The sequence below is a fragment of the Hermetia illucens genome, chromosome 2 (genome assembly GCF_905115235.1).
Source record: "Hermetia illucens chromosome 2, iHerIll2.2.curated.20191125, whole genome shotgun sequence".
In the NCBI taxonomy this organism is placed as follows: Eukaryota; Metazoa; Arthropoda; class Insecta; order Diptera; family Stratiomyidae; genus Hermetia; species Hermetia illucens.
This window is the reverse complement of record NC_051850.1, coordinates 85,234,208-85,246,775: the sequence shown is the minus strand read 5'-3', so window position 1 is coordinate 85,246,775 and position 12,568 is coordinate 85,234,208.

The following is a 12,568-nucleotide window of genomic DNA, read 5'->3' as shown; positions in this document are numbered from 1 at the left end:
AAGGCGATGAATTTTATTTCAGTAGAACCATGAATTTTGATTACAGGTTGCACTCCACTACCTTTGAATTGATCATAATTTTAATATCTTCTCCTATCTATCGGTATTGTCGTCCGCCGAGGATTATTGTCTTCCAATTGTGATATTACGTTTATGAGATAAAAAAGGCACTCTTTTTGCTCAAAAAAGGCAAAAATAGCATTACACAAAAACCAATTATACATGGTCGTCCCACAAAAACTAAAAATGTCCACCCTTCCCCGTCTGTTCGCTACGAGCAGTCTCCCTTTCCCCTGATAAACAGCTGAAGAGGCGAAAAGAGCACTTTATCACGGTTCCCTAGATGAGATAGAGGTGCAACATTCCCGCGGAAGAAACGACTAGTCACCGTAACATATGGGTACGGGTTGTTGCTCCCAATGAGGAGCGTTACACAGGGAAGGCATTCCGGAGCTATTATCGTAGCAGCATATGATGACACAAGACGTCGCTTGGTGGATCCAGGTAAACTTTTTGAGAAACTTGCAATCCGAAGCCGCGTTCGATGAGATTCCCTGAGCTACTTGTTTCCTTCATCAGTGTTACAAGTCTGAACTGGTCCCCGAAATATCGGCTTATCTAGGCATTATGTAAAGGTAGCACTGATGAACGGAACGAGTGGTTCCCGAAATACCGGTATATGCAAGTATAATAAATAACAGTAGCGAAAAGGCTAATTGACTAATGTAAAATAAAGTAAACAAAATTTGTTGTATACTTTACGCTTCCAATAAAATCAGTTTAAAAATACATAACAATCGTCTATTATTTCCTCTTCCAATGTTTTCACCAAGTTAGTGTACATTGCTCTGGTAGATATTTTTTTCGGGTATGATAACAGATCCTAATTTATATTCCTCCGATTCCGATCACTAACGTTCCAATAAACATAAATGACGATCTATTTATACTCGGATATATGATTTATGATTTAGTCATAGCATTGGAGCATTGGTCATTGAATAAATATTCCTGAGGATCGACATGGAATATCATTTAATAAAGGGTGAATTTTATTTGCAAGATCGTTAATTTAATATGATTTAATTTGATAAATCGTGAATTTGTGTTGGAAAATTTGCTATTCATCAAATTAAATTAACGTTGCAAATAAAATTAAAGTTCTAATAGATGAAATTAACGGTTGAACAAATTAAATCTATCTTTCAAAACAAATTAACCAGTTTTCAAATCAAGTAGACCATCTGTCGAGTGAAATACATGATCCTTGATGGACGTGACCTTGATGGATTACTTTTTTGTAATTACTAATAAGAAGGCTTTTCCAAATTCAAAAATTTCACTTCTTTTTTACATATTTAAACATTTCACACAAACCATAGTGAAATTCGTTTCCAGTCCGAATATGGTATTTGGACACTAAATTAGGTTATTGAGTGTATGTTCTGGCTAATCATCTGCGAAGCCTTCGCGTTCGGAGACAACCTTCTCAAGTGAATGCAGGACAAAAATAAGATTAATACTAGCTAATTAGTTTGTTTGTGTTTGGATAGCTCACTGGTTAGAGGACTAGACTTACGTACTGAAAGTCGCGGTTCAAATCTCACTGCTGGCAGCAGGATTTGTATCGTCACTTGACGTCGAATACCAGTCGACTCAGCTGTGAATGAGTACCTGAGGTACACCAAGGTAATAATCACGGTCAAACGAAATGCTGATTGCATTGCCTTTTACAGGATACCGTAATCCTGTAGGGTACCTTTACGGTCCTGAATGAAATGCTCTAACACACTTCCAGGCCCTGATCCAATTGGATTTTCGCGCCGACGATTATTATTATTATTAAATTGTTTTGAAACATAGTTAATTTCATTCGTTAAACCGCTAATTTCATTTGTCAAAATGTAACCTCCATACATTTGCACCATTAATTTCACATATTTAAACGTTCACTTAATTTGACAAATAATGAATTCGTTTTACAAATGGTATATATACTTGACCTTAGAAGCTACCTTAACTTCTTACATAGAGTTTCTTAAATATGCAGATTGTAAGGAAGATGTAGAACAATCCTCTCATACTATGTACGTATGCGACCGTGAATAATCGTGAAGCAAAATCATACTTTTTTTGAAGATTACAAAAGTTTTACTATATATCAGTCGATTGTTCATCTGTTTTCAAAAAGATCACATTAAATAGTTTCTTGCCAGTACCAGCAGATAGCTGGGTCTTAGAATTTTTCTAAGGCCTACAAATAAGTTCTGTTGGTTTTCACAATAGATGGCGTAGCTTGTTTTTTATTCCATTGATCCACATTTCCAAACATTCATCGGAAAGCTACTGTCAATAGGCACAAACGTCAGTATAAATTATTTAATTGAAGTGTAAACAACAATACTTTTTTCATCAACGGAAATTTTGTACCAAATAATGTGTTTTTGCTGGGAGTTCTACTTCATTATTTCAATAAGAAGAAAAAAGCAACCGAAAGTCATCGCATTTTGGTGGAAGTTTATGGTGACCATGCTCTATCTGAGCGAACGTGTCAGAGGTGGTTTGGACGGTTTAAAAGTGGCAATTTTGACTTGGAAGACGAAGAGCGCGCCGGACGGTCAACCATTTTTGAAGATGAAGAATTAGAGACATTGATCGACCAAGATCCATCGAAGAACTTGGAAAAACACTTGGAGTCACTCACTCTGCAAGCCATTTCCCACCGTTTAAAAGCAATGGGAATGATCCGAAAGGTCGGAAATTGGGTTCCGTATGAACTGAAGCCAAGAGACGTCGAACGCCGTTTTTTCAAATGCAAACAACTGCTCCAACGACAAGAAAGGAAGGGTTTTCTGCATCGAATAGTTACTGGCGATGAAAAGTGGACATTACGATAATCCCAACCGTCGGGCAACGTGGGGATACCCCATTCATGCCTCATCATCGACGGCCAAAGCGAATCTTCATGGTGAAAAGATCATACTGTGTATATGGTGGGACCAGATGGGTATGGTGTACTATGAGCTGCTAAAACCGAACGAAATGGTCACGGGCAAACTCTACCGACGTCAAATGATGCGTTTGAGCCGCGAACTCAAGAAAAAACGGCCGCAATACCAGCAAAGGCATGATAAAGTTATTTTGCAACATGACAATGCTCGTCCACATGTTGCACAGTCCGTTAAAACATATCTAGAAACGTTGAAATGGGAAGTCCTACTCCACCCGCCGTACTCTCCAGACATTGCTCCTTCTGATTACTATTTGTTCCAGTCGATGCAGCATGGCCTGGCTGACCAGCACTTCTCCAATTACGACGAACTCAAAAAATGGCTCGATGAGTGGATAGCGGCCAAGCCGGCCAATTTTTGGCGCGATGGTATCTATGAATTACCTGAAAGATGGAAGAAAGTTGTGACTAGCGATGGGCAATACTTTGAACAATGAATATATAACCAATTTTTCACAATAAAACTTCCAATTTAAAAAAAAAAAAACGACAGAACTTATTTGTAGGCCTTTATGTTAGAAAAGTTGGGTGTTTCCAGTCAATCCCTTGTCTGTTCAATTCGATAAGATATCCACATCTCATAAGTTATATTTCTTTCAAAAATAATGTCAGCCACTAAAAATATAATTGTAGCACGTTGTTCTTATTCGCTATTATTCCGAATCCAACTTAACATCTGAAATTGACTGATATCTACGTTACATATTCAAAATCTTAACGAACAGTTGATCTTTTATCATCTGGAGAAATTAGAAAAATATATAAAAATATTTATTTCCCACAATCTTCAATATATTCTGAACTAAACACGCACAGACTTTTAGGACTTTAGAAGTGACCACTTACTTTGCACATTGGCAACCCCATAGCATTTCATCGGATAGGTCCTTGACAAGTTTTCAGATGCAAATCTAAATTAAAGTATTTCAACATTGGGTTATCTGGGGACCGCCATCCTTTTCGATATGATCAATCACGGCAGAGATTTTGATAAGAACAAAATGCAGATTACTTAAATTGGATTGGCTTAGAAAGCTTGTGCTAGAAATTGTCGTGTAATTTCGAATGCTGAAATTTGTATTCAACAAGTACATTGACGGGTAATCAAATTACAGCTAATGAATCTCAATGGGAAGCAGGAGGAACGAAAAGGATTCCACAAGGGTATGAATTCCATTTAGGATGTATTCGGGTATGTGGGCAAATGGAAAAGAGGTCATGTTGGTGATATCCTTGAATATGCACGCTTTTAATAGATTAATTACTTTCCGCAATATTCGTAATGTGAACTGTTAATTACAGAACTTAATTCCATTGGCCAAGGAAAAGCCAGTATTCCAGTTGTCCAATTTGGATTATTTTGCGCAAAATTCGTCAAATTCGTCAAATAGAAAGCCAAAGGCCCAAAGACCAAAGAAGAACAAGAAGAACTTTGTTCGAGTCCAGATCGTCTCGCTTAACCTCATGTAGGTCGTCATTATAATTTTATCCAACTTTTGGATTTGATAGTTTCTAGGAATGACACCTGCCTTTAAATTTGCACTTGGAAAACCCTTCAATCCACTCCTATGTTCTTTTTGGATGTAGAGAAAGAACTCAGTGAAAGTGGGAAGCACAATTCTTATAACGTAGCAACACTTCAAGAATTCCTGGATTTTCTCTCATCTTTAACATTAACGTTAGATGACAAAACAAGTCGGAATACCGGGAGCTCGCGCTTCGGGTATAAAGGTTTTGTGTTCATCTTATCTAAGAAATTTCAACGCACATTTTTCTATCCAACATACTCCTACATATTTTTCCAAACTACGAGACATACTTACATATTACAGCCATAGATATTACGCTCACCCTAAACAAACAAACTGCCTATTTCCGAATACTGTACATATATATGCACGTATATAAATTGATCGTATCCATATTTCCGATTTACTTGGTGTACAAAAGCATACATATGTACACATATAGTACGTATATTAGATACGGCTGGTTTAATGTACAAATATATATATCTGAATTAGACACTACCCGTAAACTTCATTGGCACGCATATACTATATACCTACACACACGTCTGTTTGGGGTTGATATTCATATACAAATCACTAAAAAACTAAAACAAAACAATTCTTTACGACCCCATTCATAAGAACTCATTTCGATGTAGTATTGATGAATTGCAATGTGAATATGACGTCATCCAGGTTGTAGAGTGCACGAAATCCACGAAAATGGCAAAGTTTTACCCCCTATAACTTTGTTAACAATAATTGGATTTTCTTCAAACTTGACCAAATTGTGCATCTTCATTGCACCTATGCCAAATTTTATACTTCTGGGATGAACATAAGGGGGGTGCCGGGTAAATTTCCAAAATGTGGAAATATACTATTATTAATTTTATTTGTGCAGATATCGGAACGGGATATATTTTGAGGCCAAGATTTCGTAGAGATGCACTACTTTGATTTTTTTCAAATTTTTCGGTTGGATAGGTTCTGAGAACGAGACCTGTTACACTTTTTGATGGTCATATTTTGAGCCCTCACTCCCCTATGTTTCACCCAATTTCAAACATTGAACCAGTTTCGAAAAATACTAATTGAGACCTTTCATTTGATAACCCGCATGGCTACATTCTGTAAAAAAAAAATTTCAGCCTCCTTTCACATGTATGGGGGCCCTCCCTTAAACTTAACACAAAATGGCGCCAGTTGCTGCATGTAAAGGGAACGGTAGATCACATACTCTTACAAGTTTTCGTGACAATCGGTCCAGCCGTTTCCGAATAAATCGGCTGTGACAGGCAGACAGACGGACAGACGGACAGACAGACAGACCGACAGACAGACAGACAGACGGACAGACAGACATCGAATCGATTCTAATAAGGTTTTGTTTCACACAAAACCTTAAAAAGAGAGAACGCTTACACAGCGCAATCATTGGGATGTCCTATATGCACTGGAGGCCCTCGGGTTTTTGAGTGCGATAAGGAGCGTTAGCGTTCTAAGAAAATTGGTGCGATCTAAACAGCTCTGCTTCAATTGCTGCAGTAGTGAGCATGCAATGAGCCAATGTCCGTCAAAACACTTTGCAAATCATCCGAGAAAAGGCATAATACTATGCTGCATTCTGATCTGGCATTCGTTTAGCAGACACACGTTTTAATGTTCCCTCTCGCATTGACGTTCTATTGGGAGCAGATCTTTATGGAAGTTTACTGGAAAATGGATCAATTCACGGCCAACCATGAAAACGAAGCTTGGATGGGTGGTGTTCGGGCCCGTGAATCACGCTTCATCCACGGCTTACCAGAGTTTATTTCTCATTGCTACATACGAGTTAGAGAAAACACTACGGCATTTCTGGGAAAAGCACCGACAGTAAGGAGATAGACGAATTCGAAAACCATTACCTGAAAAACACCAAACATGCAACTGCAGAAAGATACTCTGTACGTTACCTTTCAGACCAGAGTGCAATCGTGCCATGGATTTATGGGACTCGGTACGAACAGCGTACATCCATTTCCGACACCTGGAAAGACGATTAAAAGATAATCCTACCGTGATTAAGCAGCACCATGATTTCATGGAAGAGTATTTGGTGCTCCACCACATGGAGAGAGTACCCGAATAGTTAATAGAAACTACCAATTGCTATTGTCTACCTCATCATGAAGTTATTAAAGATAGCAGTTCAACTACCTTCACGTGGTTTTTAGTCAACCTGACAGAGACTTCCAATGCATTTTGTGGAGGCTTCACCCGAAAAAACTTATTCAACGTTTAAGACTTACCACCGTGACATATGGAATGACATGCTCTCCATTCTTAGCTATCCGGACTCGGCAAAACGCTACAGATAATGAACAGGTCGCTCATCCAGAAGCTACAGAAATTAGAAAACGAGATTTCAACGTTGACAACCTGTTCACTGGAGTAGATGATCTTGCGTTGATATATCTGCAGGCAGTGTTAAACATTGTTCTGAGTCGAGCAGGTTTTCACTTGCGACAGTGGACATCTAATCACCAAGGGCTTCTTGATTCGAGACCATCTGGAATTCAATGGCATCCAACACAAGATGAATTATCATTTAAAGTGCAGCCTACCGAGGAACGAATCATTATAAAACGTTCAATTTTGTGTGACGTAGCCAATTTCAAAAGTGGTCTTGGCTTGAAATGGAATTCCTATATTTAATTTTTGAAACTGCTAATCATGCTTGTTTTTGGTTACGATGATTCTAGCAATTTACAGTAATACTTCGAATGGGAAGCGAATTAACTGGTAATTTTTTTCCACTAATTTAACTTTTCAGCTGCTCTTACGAAGCCCTAATAATTAAAACGCAATTCCACTGAAGTGCTAATAAAATAATAGATAAAATATCCTCCAATGAATCAATATTAACAAAAAATTAATCAACTGGATTATCTACTGCCGCGACTACACGCTTGCCACTTACCGCAAAGTAGAAACCTTCAACAAATAGTTACCTTGATTTTGCTCATCAACATCGTGAGCAAGTGCGTTACACTAGCCACAGACGTGCCACCTAGTTGTCAAGCCAGCTGTTGGTTGACGCGAGATTGTACGTGTGTGAGTAAGTTGCAATTACCGCAACTTGATCGACCAACCACAACCTGTCGGCAGACATGCAATCTCGCTGCAACCGGAGCTTGTCGATAAACGTGCATCATCCCTGCTACCAACAACTTACTTGACAATTTGCTTGCACGTATGTGGCTCGTATTAAGCCGGCTCAACACCCTTGTCGCTTGCTGCAACCCAACGGGAACCAAAAGTAGAGCATCCTTAAAGATTCATTTAGGTTAAATGGCAAATAATCTTGTGGAATCTGTGAGCGAATGATGTTTCGAAATTCCTCTATAAGAAGCTTGATGGAAGTACATACGTATGTACATTTTTCAGATTTCATGTGAAGCAAAACCTTACTAAAATCAGTTTAATGTCTATCTGTCTGTCCGTAACACATCCGATTTACTCGAAAACGGCTGAAACGATTGCCACGGAGTTTGGTGAGAATATGTGTTCTGTGTGTCCCTTTATATATAGCACAGTGGCGCTATTTTGTGTCGAGCTTGAAGGGTGGCCCCATACATTTGAAAGGGAGGTGTAAAACCTCAAGGTAACTTTCACCAAAGTGGTATCCCTAAACAAAGTAGGGGAAATAATGATACGTCGGGTCGAAACAGACAAAATTCAAACCAATATAGGATCATTATTACAGCCCATGAAAATGGAGAACATACAGGGAAACCAGAGCAAAAACAGAAGACGAAGTTCCTGCCGGAACCAGGAGCAACATAACCAGAGACAGGAGAGAGAATAAAGATGGCGAAAGACACGGAAATCAATCAGGGTGAGAGGGAAGAGTTTTTTCAGAGCTAGCTTCGAATCCCCTTTCATTTATCAAAATAACTATAAGTAACATACAATATAATGTTCTAATAAATACATCATGATAGTTGACAAAATAAATAACTTCCTTGATTCTTACTGTAACAGTCCTATAAGTTTCTCAATGTTACCGGCAAAAAGTAATAAAATATGAAGCCCATACACCAGCGCCGAAGGAATTCAAACGAGATGTCTGACCCGATGGGAAGTTAAATCATTAGCAAACCGAAAATAACAGTTTATTATAGAAATCGATGTGCTTGACAAATTAAATGCGTTAATAGATCTTGAAAAACAGACTATAATGTTAAATAAACAATTTCTAAATTTCATATATGCCCCGTATCCAATTAATGCTACATATTCATTACAGCAAATATTAGAAACTAACATTTAAACGAGGAAGAACATAAAGCAACACTGGGTGCAACAAAACATTTGAACACTTGTTTAAGGTTTTGTGTAAACACAAAGGTTCAAAGTGATCATTTTTTTAACGAACCCATTCTCAGAAACTACTCGACCGAAAAATCTGGGAGCTGCCACTATATGGTGGCTGGGCACCGAAATACCCCCCATACTGATACCTGTTCAAATAAAGTTAATAATAGTACATTACTATAATCTTCAGTAATTGGCAGGAAAACCCCCCTTAAGTTCACCCTAGAATCAAAAAATTTTACAATAATGTAGGCTACATCATGGAGCATGATTTTAACAAATTTTGTAAAAATCGAACTATTACTAACAAAGTTATAATAGGTCAAAACTGTCGCTTCAGCGCAAATTCAAGACTTTGAATATCAATATCACTTGAAAGTGGGTATATGCATATATTACGTGCTACATACTAATGGGACAAATGCACACTCAAATCTCTATATAAAGGAAATACATAAAACCTTTCATACCTGAAGCGTCTAGCTTCCGGTTCTCCGACTTGTTTTTCAATGAAAGCGATATATTGACTTCTACACCAAGTATCCAATGTGAAATACGCAGAACCAACGAATGCGCAAGTAAATTCTAAATTATACAGGTGTCTGCCAGGACATGAGAAGGAAGGGAGGAGAAATCCAAGAAATAGAGGAGCAGGGCTTAGTTAGAAAAAGTAGATAAAAGTTATCTAGCCAACTGATAGTAATTTCTAAGAAAAACGATAAGTCGGGGCAGCAGAAGTTTCGCATTGTCATAGATTATCGTCCGTTAAACGAAATAACTATCGACGATAAATTTCCCTAACCTAATATAGATAGACTCTTTGTTAGATAAATTGGGGAGCCCTAACTGTTTTTCGACAATTAACCTGGCCAAAGACTACCGTTAGGTATTTGTCAAGGAAGAGGGCTGGCATAAAACGGCGTTTGTAACGTCGCGTGGGTTGTATGAGTTCAATGAAAAGCCGTTTGGTTTGAAAAATGCTCCGGCAAGGTTCCAACGTCTAAAGAACGACGTCCTCAGGGATTACATAAATAAAACCTACATCGTTCATTTACATGACATTTGAACTGTATAACTTTGTTGCAAGAACACATGCAATCATTGCAGGAGGAAACATCTTTTCTAGGTCACATTATAACAAAATTAAAATCATAGAACAGGTAGAGCCCCCAAAAGCCGAGAAATAAATGAGAAGTTTTTTTAGGTTTTATGGAGTATTATTGAAAATTTATACAGGACTTCGGAAAGGTAGCCCAACTCATAGCCAACCAAATATTTGAGAAAATATGCTCGAATTAATACTATCTTTAAGATCCCAATTACATCGAAGCGCTCGAAAAATTGAAAAGCCTTATTAGCACTCACCCCATACTTAGTTTCCCCAACTTTAAATAACTCATTTCGTTAACTACAGACGCGTCTAACTATGCTATTGGCGCTGTTCTTTCTCAAGAAGGACATCCGATATGTTTCGCATCCAGAACGCTAAATTCGCACAAACGCAATTACTCAGCACCTGACAAGGAATTTGTTGCAGTAGTTGCACCTACATATATGGTAACAAATTTACAATGTATACCGACTATGAACCCATTAAATACATAAATGCAAAATATAAAGGCAATGACCTTTCATCATAGCATCAATGGTGGCTCTTAAAATTAGAAGAGCTTCAATACCAGATATGATATTTAAAAGGAAAAGAAAATGGTATGGCTGATTTGCTTAGCAGAATTCCATTCCATTCCAAACAAAATGTTGATAACAGAATAGGAATAAGTGGTACATCCAGCATCGGCCCCGATTTAGAAGTTGTAGTAAACATAGAAGAAGAGACGGGTACCATAATGACTACAGTTTATTCGGCAGATGAAATAGTGAACAAATACAAAACACAAATTACACTAACGAATAACAAAATCAGGCAGGTTAGATATTGTCTTCCATTTGTAGTTAAGTCTAAAATTGGTAGACCAGTAGCTTACTCCAAACTACAATTTTGTTTTATTCTGAATATATACATTTCGGGAGCAACTTACTCCCTTCATCAGTACAAAAAAATTAGAATACTTTCACTAAATTAATCTAAAGTATCGCCAAGAAGAATCATTCTACAAGCCATAAGGAACTATAACAATAGGTTCCATTCTACAATCAAATGTACTATAAAGAAAATACAATAGCATAAAATAAATTCGAGAAGGACCTGAAAAAAACCAAAGGAAAACTCTTGCTTAATCGAAAAGAAAACAGGGAAACCTATGTTGAAACTTGAACCATTGGTTTAATAAAAAGCTACAAAGCGGCAAAACATAAACAACTACCAAAACTCAAGAAAACCAAATTAGACAATATACACCCAAGTAATATTAAGCGCAATTTCAAATTTACGGAACAAGAAGAACTGACGAATACCATCAGTGAGGAGGAGCAAGAAGTTATTATTGAAAAAGCAACGAACGGAGGAGGACCACAAGAGGAGGTCATTAATTCAAAGTTTAATCTTAAGGGGGTCATCCCGTGTGTGGGGTCCGCGGAATTGATTTTTTTGGCATCAATTCATTCAGTAGTATTTTTTATTCATTGAAGAAGCCGTAAAAAGACACCAAAATTCACAAAAAAAAAGTTTATCACGGCACCAAAAATTTAGCGTTTAATATTTTTTAATAATCCTAGTTTGGGGACTGTAGTTAAGTCTGTACGTTAAACTGCCGTTTACTTTTCTCTTTAAGATGATCACAGCGCCCTCTAGGGTGGAGCAGAAAAACACTTTTTTTTTGGAGATGGGTGTATAAATTGCTCTGTATTTTAACAACGAAAAAATTACTATGCACGCTGAAGATATTAATAAATCTATGGTGAAAAATTTGTAATTGTATCTTTATCCAGTTCTTCACAAAAAATATCTAAAAAAAAGCCAAACAGAGAGAATCGACTTACCAAAAATGCAAACGATGAGTACATTCTTTGTACTACGCCTCTTACAATTAGGTTACATCGAAGTTAGGAGATTGACAAAAAAGGTGTATCATTTCGGATTCGACATAATATTGATCCCAGTGAACGTCAACCAAACACACTGCTGCATGGCTACAATGCACCTGAAAATAAAATTATTAAATACTGTAATCCTTTGGGCGGCGAGAATCCTTGATTTCTGGATGCTTCCACAGAGTAGCTAGGAGACGAAACCTTCAATAAACAAAATGAATTAATTGACACATCAACCATAGCTAAAGAAAGAATGGTAAAAGGCCCTAGCCAACAAAATACAAAGAACTCAGTGAAAATTAATTTCATAAACTTTATTTTCAGCCTACATATCTTCGGGCTACTACTAATGTTATTGCTAATAGCGTCATCTGATCCGACACTCAACTTACATAGATAACATTAGGGACTAGATGGGATTTACAGAAATACAACTGAATGAAGCGAACATGATCACGAAAACGCAACTCATTATTCAGATTATCAATACTACGGAAATAATTCAATTAATTGAGAAATTCTCTCTAAACTTGACACAGCTAGGGAATCCGCAGCAAATTACAACACCTGATAAATGTGATAAAAACCCTAGTCATTAAACCAATCGCCAACGATACCCGCACGAAACGAGGGTTGATAAACCTAGTAGAAATTGTGTAAAGATGGTTTTTTAGTTGTATGAACGAGGACGACA